Source organism: Empidonax traillii, unplaced genomic scaffold, assembly GCF_003031625.1.
Source record: "Empidonax traillii isolate 1590-97213 ecotype Southwest subspecies unplaced genomic scaffold, ASM303162v1 scaffold448:size1359114, whole genome shotgun sequence".
Lineage (NCBI taxonomy): Eukaryota > Metazoa > Chordata > Aves > Passeriformes > Tyrannidae > Empidonax > Empidonax traillii.
This window is the reverse complement of record NW_020955641.1, coordinates 348,049-354,727: the sequence shown is the minus strand read 5'-3', so window position 1 is coordinate 354,727 and position 6,679 is coordinate 348,049. Positions and strand designations below refer to the sequence as shown.

Below are 6,679 nucleotides of genomic sequence, written 5' to 3'. Positions count from 1 at the left end.
AGTGACAGCTGTGTGCAGCAGTGCCAGCCTTGCTGCATCTCTGAGGTCTCAGAGACGAAGGGCTGAGCTGTGTCTGCCTCTCAGAAGTGCACTAACCAGAAAGTTATCGGATTTAAAGTCAAAAAGATCCACCCCCATAGATGCACATTAAAGCAGAACACCGGCCCGGCCTCACTCCCAGTGCTGCTACCAAGGAAATCACGTGGATGGATGTCAGGAGAGGAGGCAGCACAGTTAAGTGGCTGCAGCACAAGTGGCAGCTGGCAGGGTGAGGTCACCTTGCCTGCACCTGCCAGAGATCCCAACAGCAGGCAGCAGGGAATAACCTGCAGGCAGCAGGTACCCCTCACCTGCCCCGGATCAATCAGGTGCAGCCCTTTGTGCTGCCACCTTTGTGACTGGAACATCTGGGATGAAGCAGAGATAAGAATTCAAGACAAACACAGGCAAACAAACACACAATTCTCACTCCAACAGTCCTTGTGTGCCTCAGCACCAAGTAATTATTTTCCCTGTCTGTTCCTAACTTTTTTGGCCCCATCTTCAGACACCCAAGGTGAAATTCAACACTCCATTATGCCATCTGACCAAAAATTGCAGAAAAAAACCTAAAAATCAGAAGTAATCAAGAGGGGTAACTAGAAAAGGAAAGAGCATTTTCCCTGAGCTAGTACTGCACCTCATGGTGAGGCACTGGCACAGGTCGCCCAGGGAAGCTGTGAATGCCCCAAATGCCCCGTTGTGATAAACCAAACTCTGCTTACATAAATTAGTTGAGCCCTTTGATCTGTTGTTTCCCTGATAACCTGGGACTGATGTCTTCAACAAAGCGTTTCCAGATAAAGGAACAGGCCGATAAGAAGCAGATCCTTCAGAGGTGAGATAATGTTCGTTTTCATGCCCATTTCCTCCTCTGACAAGGCACAGATGCATCTTGCAGTGTAAAACTCCCCTACCAGAGGGTGTATCGAGGCATTCCCCCCTAGGACTGAACTTACATAACCCGTGGAAATCCTTGTCACGTGAGCCCCCACTCCCAACAGGTCAAGACTGTGACCATCACTCACGGACATCAAAACTGCAATGATCAAGTCATCACTGGATCCACGGGTGGTGATATCTTACCTCTCCACTTTCTACTCAGTGTACCTTCCTCCTAAGGCAGCCTGCTGCACCCCCACTCTGTAAAGGCTTTTGATCATTCAGAGCCAGCATGAACTCTGCTGAACCTCCACAGAGAGAAGTGATGGATTTTCCTGTCTCCTAAGCCATCAAATTGAGGTGGCATACCTTTTGGGAAGATGTGTTAATCAAATGAAAGCTCTCAAACTCAATACAGCAGCAAGTGTGACACATCGGAAATCAAATAGTTCTCCCCCAGTGAATCACCTTGTCCTTACGTTCTGTGAACCCGAGGAAGAAGAAAGGCTGCCAAAATCCAGCCACCAACAACAAAACCAGGAGTGACATTTCAGCTGTGTCCCGAGCTGATTTGTCAAACTGGCATTTCCAGTGATCTGGTGACACCAGTTTTCCAATGAAAAAGGACTGGGGAGAGACAGGCTGACAACAGCAGCGACGGGACAGCCGAGTCCTGTAGGTGTTTGCAGGAGCTGGAAGTGACAAGGTTCATCTGATGTATCTAATACCAGGCAGCAGAACTATATAGTCCTTCTCTTACCCTTCTGTATGGCACAGACAGGCAGGATACAGCCATCACCCCTGCTATTCTGAGTAAATCCTGCATTAGAAAAACAAGCAAATCCACCTCAGTCCAAACAGGCCTTCAGAGGAATGTACTGGGAGAAGAGGAAACTGGGCATTAAGTGAAGGAAATCCATTATTGGTATAATAATGGCGGTTTGCACTTACAGTTGTCGCTAGAACATAAACTCTTACTTCAAACTTTCAACCTATAAAGTGGAAAGAAATCTTAGAATCACAGAAAATCCTGAGCTGAAAAGGGCCTACAAGAATTGAAGTCCAGCTCTTGGTGCTGTGCAGGACCACCCCAAGAATGTATGGTATAAATATATTATAAAATATATGTATATTATATATAAAATAAATTTATATTATTAATATAAATGTAGACTACAGCCCAGTTTCTGCCTGGTGTTTGATGCACCTGAGATTGAAAGTTTGTATATGAATATGAACTGTAAGAAGTAGATCCCAGAGAAAGTATCCATTTTGGAAAACCCACTGTAAAAGCCTTTGTTGTTGCCTTGGGGAATGGTGAAGGAATATTGCAGGACAAGGGCACAGGAGAACAGACCAAGCCACTGGCAGAAGGAGAGGATGAAATAAAAGCAAAAAGAACAAAATGCCCTTCGGTTATTCCCAAAGAAGAGACAGTCATTCTCACCTTCTTCAATCAATTATATATCCTTCAGTTTTCAGGAACATTTCCTCACCTTGTGACTTGCCAACCTACGGATGGAAGAGCAGAGTTAGTAGCGTGAACATTAGCAATTCCTGTGGTTTCTCAGAATTTCAGTGCAGAAGCCCTGCATAACCTGATTCATCAGCTGTTTGTGTGCAAGCACGTTTATTTAAGTTTATGGGGGCAGGGGAATCCAACAAAAAAAGCCTCAGATTTGTGTTTGGAGGATTCCTGGAGGAAAGGCAGCCTATGGGGAAGTCCCACAGCACCGAATAAACAAACTCTGTCACGCGCTTCCAGAAATATACGTAACGCAACATATGTTGTTGGGAATTTTAAGTCCCATTTTAAAATTGTGTATGTTATAGAAGAACTTAATTAAACAGGAAAGTCAAGAAAGATATCAGGGAACTACGGCAAGCAAGAGCAGAAAAATCCCAAAGATAGCCTTGACCACACGTTGTAGAACAGAGGGTGAGGAGTGGCCTGGATAAGGCACCCGAGGAGCACAACTCCCCAGGAACACCTTCCTGCTCCCTGCAGCCCCAGGATGCAACACAGGGCACGTCCTGACCTACTACTGCCTCCGAGGGTGGGAGTGGGCAACTCGGGACATCACAACACCAGAAGGAGTTTATTTTTACTTGCCTGCCAGTTTTGAGGTCAGCCACAAACCGTTGGTGTTGTTGGTATAATTTCAGTAATCACAGGCTTTTCATATATCCTTGTTTACTGTGTTCTGGTTATTTACCGTGTTAATTGAGGTTGTGGGGCATAACATCAGCTTAATATAAGGGTTTTGTTGCCAATTAACACATTCCCATTTGTAGAGTTGGATAATCACTAGCTGCTATCCTCCCGGCTGTAATTCACATGTTAGTTTGCATAATTACCTCCCAGTCACTTCTCACAAGGGTAAGGCAAATCCTCCTGTCCCAGCCTCCTCGCCAGACCTGCTGCACAAAGCATGGGGACTGCTCACTCACAGGGCTCACGGGTGGGTGTGTTTGTCATCAGGCACCGTGGCACAACACTCGGGACATTAAATGGCCGAAGCCTCCAGGAGAGGCAAGGTGTTTCTCAGTGTGGCTCTGTACTGCTGGGATTTCTAAAGGAAATTTTTCCATAATCTCCAAGTCACTGGTTGAAGAGGAATGTGGTGTGTTCAGCACAGCTCCAAACAGCTGCAGGTTTGGGGGGGACAAACGTGATTCGGAGCACGAGGCTACCCTTCATGTCTCTAACTGCAGAGCTCATTCCAACCAAATCTACCCCAGCTTGTGCTCCAGGATGCTAATGGATGTCCCATCCCTGGAAGTGTCCGAGGCCAGGTTGGATGGGGCTTGGAGGAACATGGTGTAGTGGAAGATGTCCCTGCTCACGGCAGGGGGGTGGAACAAGATAGTTTTTAAGGTCCCTTCCAACCCAAACCCTTCTGGAATTCTCTGACATGAGTCTTCTGTAATCTCTTCACATTCTCAGGGTGGAATTCTGCTCAGTAAGCTTACAGCAGACTTACACTGGCTGACATCTAATACAGTGGGATTTCCCTAAAATCGAATGAATGTTTTCATAGCTCCATCTTTAGGGGCTGCCCTAATGCTCATTAACCAGAAGCCAAATTAACCACCTGCCCTGCACACTCCCCCACACACACACACACACCTTCTCGCACACCTGCAGCAGAACTGAAAGATTTCAGAGCATGAACTCGGCCAGAACCCCACAGCCAGAACCCCTGGGAGCACACACTGTTCCTTCACACCGAGCTCTGCACTTTATACCTTCACCACTGAGTTAACTTTGGCTCTGCAAATAAACTGAGGTGACTTTCCACTGCTGAAATAAAGCGTTACACAAGAAGCAGTGTTTTGGTGGTGCATGTTGACCAGGAACCTGGCCAGGAGCACTGCTGCTCCATGGCACCTTGCTTTGTCCAATTCTTCCTGCGGGTTTCCTGCATATTTTCCTCTCCCTCTGCAGAACGAAGGCATCCATTCATCTCTCACTTTCCTTGGGAAAGCACACACTCACCAGGTTCATAACCCAAGCGGTGCCAGGGCTCTTGCAAAATTCTTCCACAAACAAGTAGTACTCTGAAGGCATTTTGAGGGTCTTCAGAATAAAGGCACATTTTCTTGCCTCAGGCTTTCCTGCTTCCCCTTCTAACTGCTTCCAAAACCTCTTCAGATCTTTTTTGAAGCAGCTGTTCTGACTCAGCTGGGTAGAAAGAGAAATATAAGATTCAGCACAACAAATGCTCCCACAGTCTGACTCACTTTAATTACCCTTGAGAAGTTTCTGGGGACCAACTGCACCACATACTCTGAGGGGAAAAATAAATAAATAGGGATAGCATTGAGAACTGCTTTTTCTTCTTGAAGGAGGATTTCGATTTTCTGTCTCTCTGCATGGACACGGGGAGCTAGAACCGAGCAGGTCTTACAATCCATGTTCTACTATTCCTACTGTAGCGTTTCCATGCAGCCAGCACCCGCCTCTCCAGGGCAGGCAGTTGCCCACAGGAACCCTGCAGCAGCCCAGCCCCACCACTCCTGAACCACCACAGGTGTCAGCCCAGCATTACAAACCACCCTCAGACTCCATTCACAGAGTCAGAGATGCTTTGGCTTGGAAGGGACCTTAAAGACCATCTGTCCCAGTTTAAATGAGACAAAGGTCTTTTGCTGAGGATGGATTAGGAGAAAAAAAGACCCAAACTTCCTTTTCTAGCAATTATAAATTCGAAATTAAGAGGCTCCGATTGAAGGAAAACAAATTATGGAAAAGGGAAAAAAAAAAATAACAGCTCTTTATTAAAAGGTATGTGTGCATTAACAGGAACACGAAAAAAAAACAAGTAAAACAACCAAGCAATACCCCTATACCCACCAATAATCCCCTTCAAGAACAAAACCGATAAAATCGGCAAAAAGAAAATCAAATAGTTCAATTTTTAGCATCCTTTGGTGCAGTTCCAGCCACAGTCAGCAGGGCGCGCCGTTGGGTCACTGGAGATGCAAAATTTGTAATGTCTTATACCATTCACCAGGTGGCGCTGTTGGATCACTGGAGGAGTAGAACTTGCAATGTCCAGCACCCGTCACCGGGCGGCGCTGTGGGATCCCTGGTCGCCGCCGGGTGGCGATGGAGGAGGGGGGAAGGGGGAGGGAAACAGAAAGCTCTCCCAATGGAAGAAAACTCACGATTTTCGGTTGGTGAGGACCCCGCAGTGAGCCAGGCCCGTAACCAGCAAACAGCTGCGCAGAGAACAGCAGCAAAAAAAACTCTCCTCCGACAGGCAAAAGACAAAGAAGCAACCAGGCAGTCTCTCCTGCTTGCTGCAGCCTCCCCTCCGGCTCCAGAGCTGAGCTCCAACCCCCAAACCCCACCTCTTTCCATACACACACCCTGGCCTTTTTCCCAATTCCTCCCTCTTCGTTGCTAGGAGATTAATGTCTGGTCATTTAGGGCTCAGGCCAACTCCTTTGTTTATCTGATGGCCCATTAACACATACACACAGAAGGGGGAAGGGGAAAGGAAAGACAAAATTTCTTGCTAAAATCAGAACTATGACATTATCCACCCCTAATTTTTCTTTCCTTTCCCATGCCACTATACATCTATCAAAGTGAACCTTTTTTTTTTTTTGAACTCCATACATACATACATTATCCTAAACCACATATACATTCACAAATACATATATAGGTACAAATACAGATACTGAGTTATGGCCTGTTTACCCTAAGATGATATCTCCTTGAGGTATGCACTGGGTTTCTCCATCTTCTTGCATCACTCACCATGTGCAACCAGGTCCTTGGGCAAAGACAACTCCACGAATGGATTTGCCTTTGCTCGAGGCATGGTTAACCCAAACTGTTTTACCTAACATACTTCTTATGTGAACCACTGGGACCTTGTCCCCGTCTACAGTGTGAAAGGACTCTGACTGGGCAGGGCCAGCTCGATTGACGGAGCCTCTAGTGTTGACTAACCATGTAGCCTTTGCTAGGTGTTGATCCCAGTGTTTGAAAGTCCCTCCACCTAATGCTTTCAGGGTAGTCTTCAACAGTCCATTGCACTTTTCAACTTTCCCGGCAGCTGCTGCATGGTATGGTATGTGATAGACCCATTCAATGCCATGCTCTTTCGCCCAGGTGGTAACTAAACTATTCTTGAAGTGTGTCCCATTATCTGACTCAATTCGCTCTGGGGTGCCGTGCCGCCACAGGACCTGTTTTTCGAGGCCCAGGATGGTATTTCTGGCAGTGGCGTGGGGCACAGGA

The 6,679-nt window shown here is 46.7% G+C and overlaps 1 long non-coding RNA gene across 1 annotated transcript in view; it reads right to left on the bottom strand.

The window, feature by feature from the left end:
- Positions 1 to 1,483: 1,483 nt before the first annotated feature.
- Positions 1,484 to 6,679, bottom strand: part of LOC114063001 — an 8,755-nt gene continuing 3,559 nt past the window's right edge. The window contains exons 2-5 of the long non-coding RNA XR_003572483.1: positions 4,421 to 4,606; positions 3,280 to 3,342; positions 2,369 to 2,433; positions 1,484 to 1,913 (exon numbers count right to left, since the gene is read on the bottom strand). This is a non-coding gene — a long non-coding RNA (uncharacterized LOC114063001). The remainder of the gene's footprint in view (positions 1,914 to 2,368; positions 2,434 to 3,279; positions 3,343 to 4,420; positions 4,607 to 6,679) is intronic.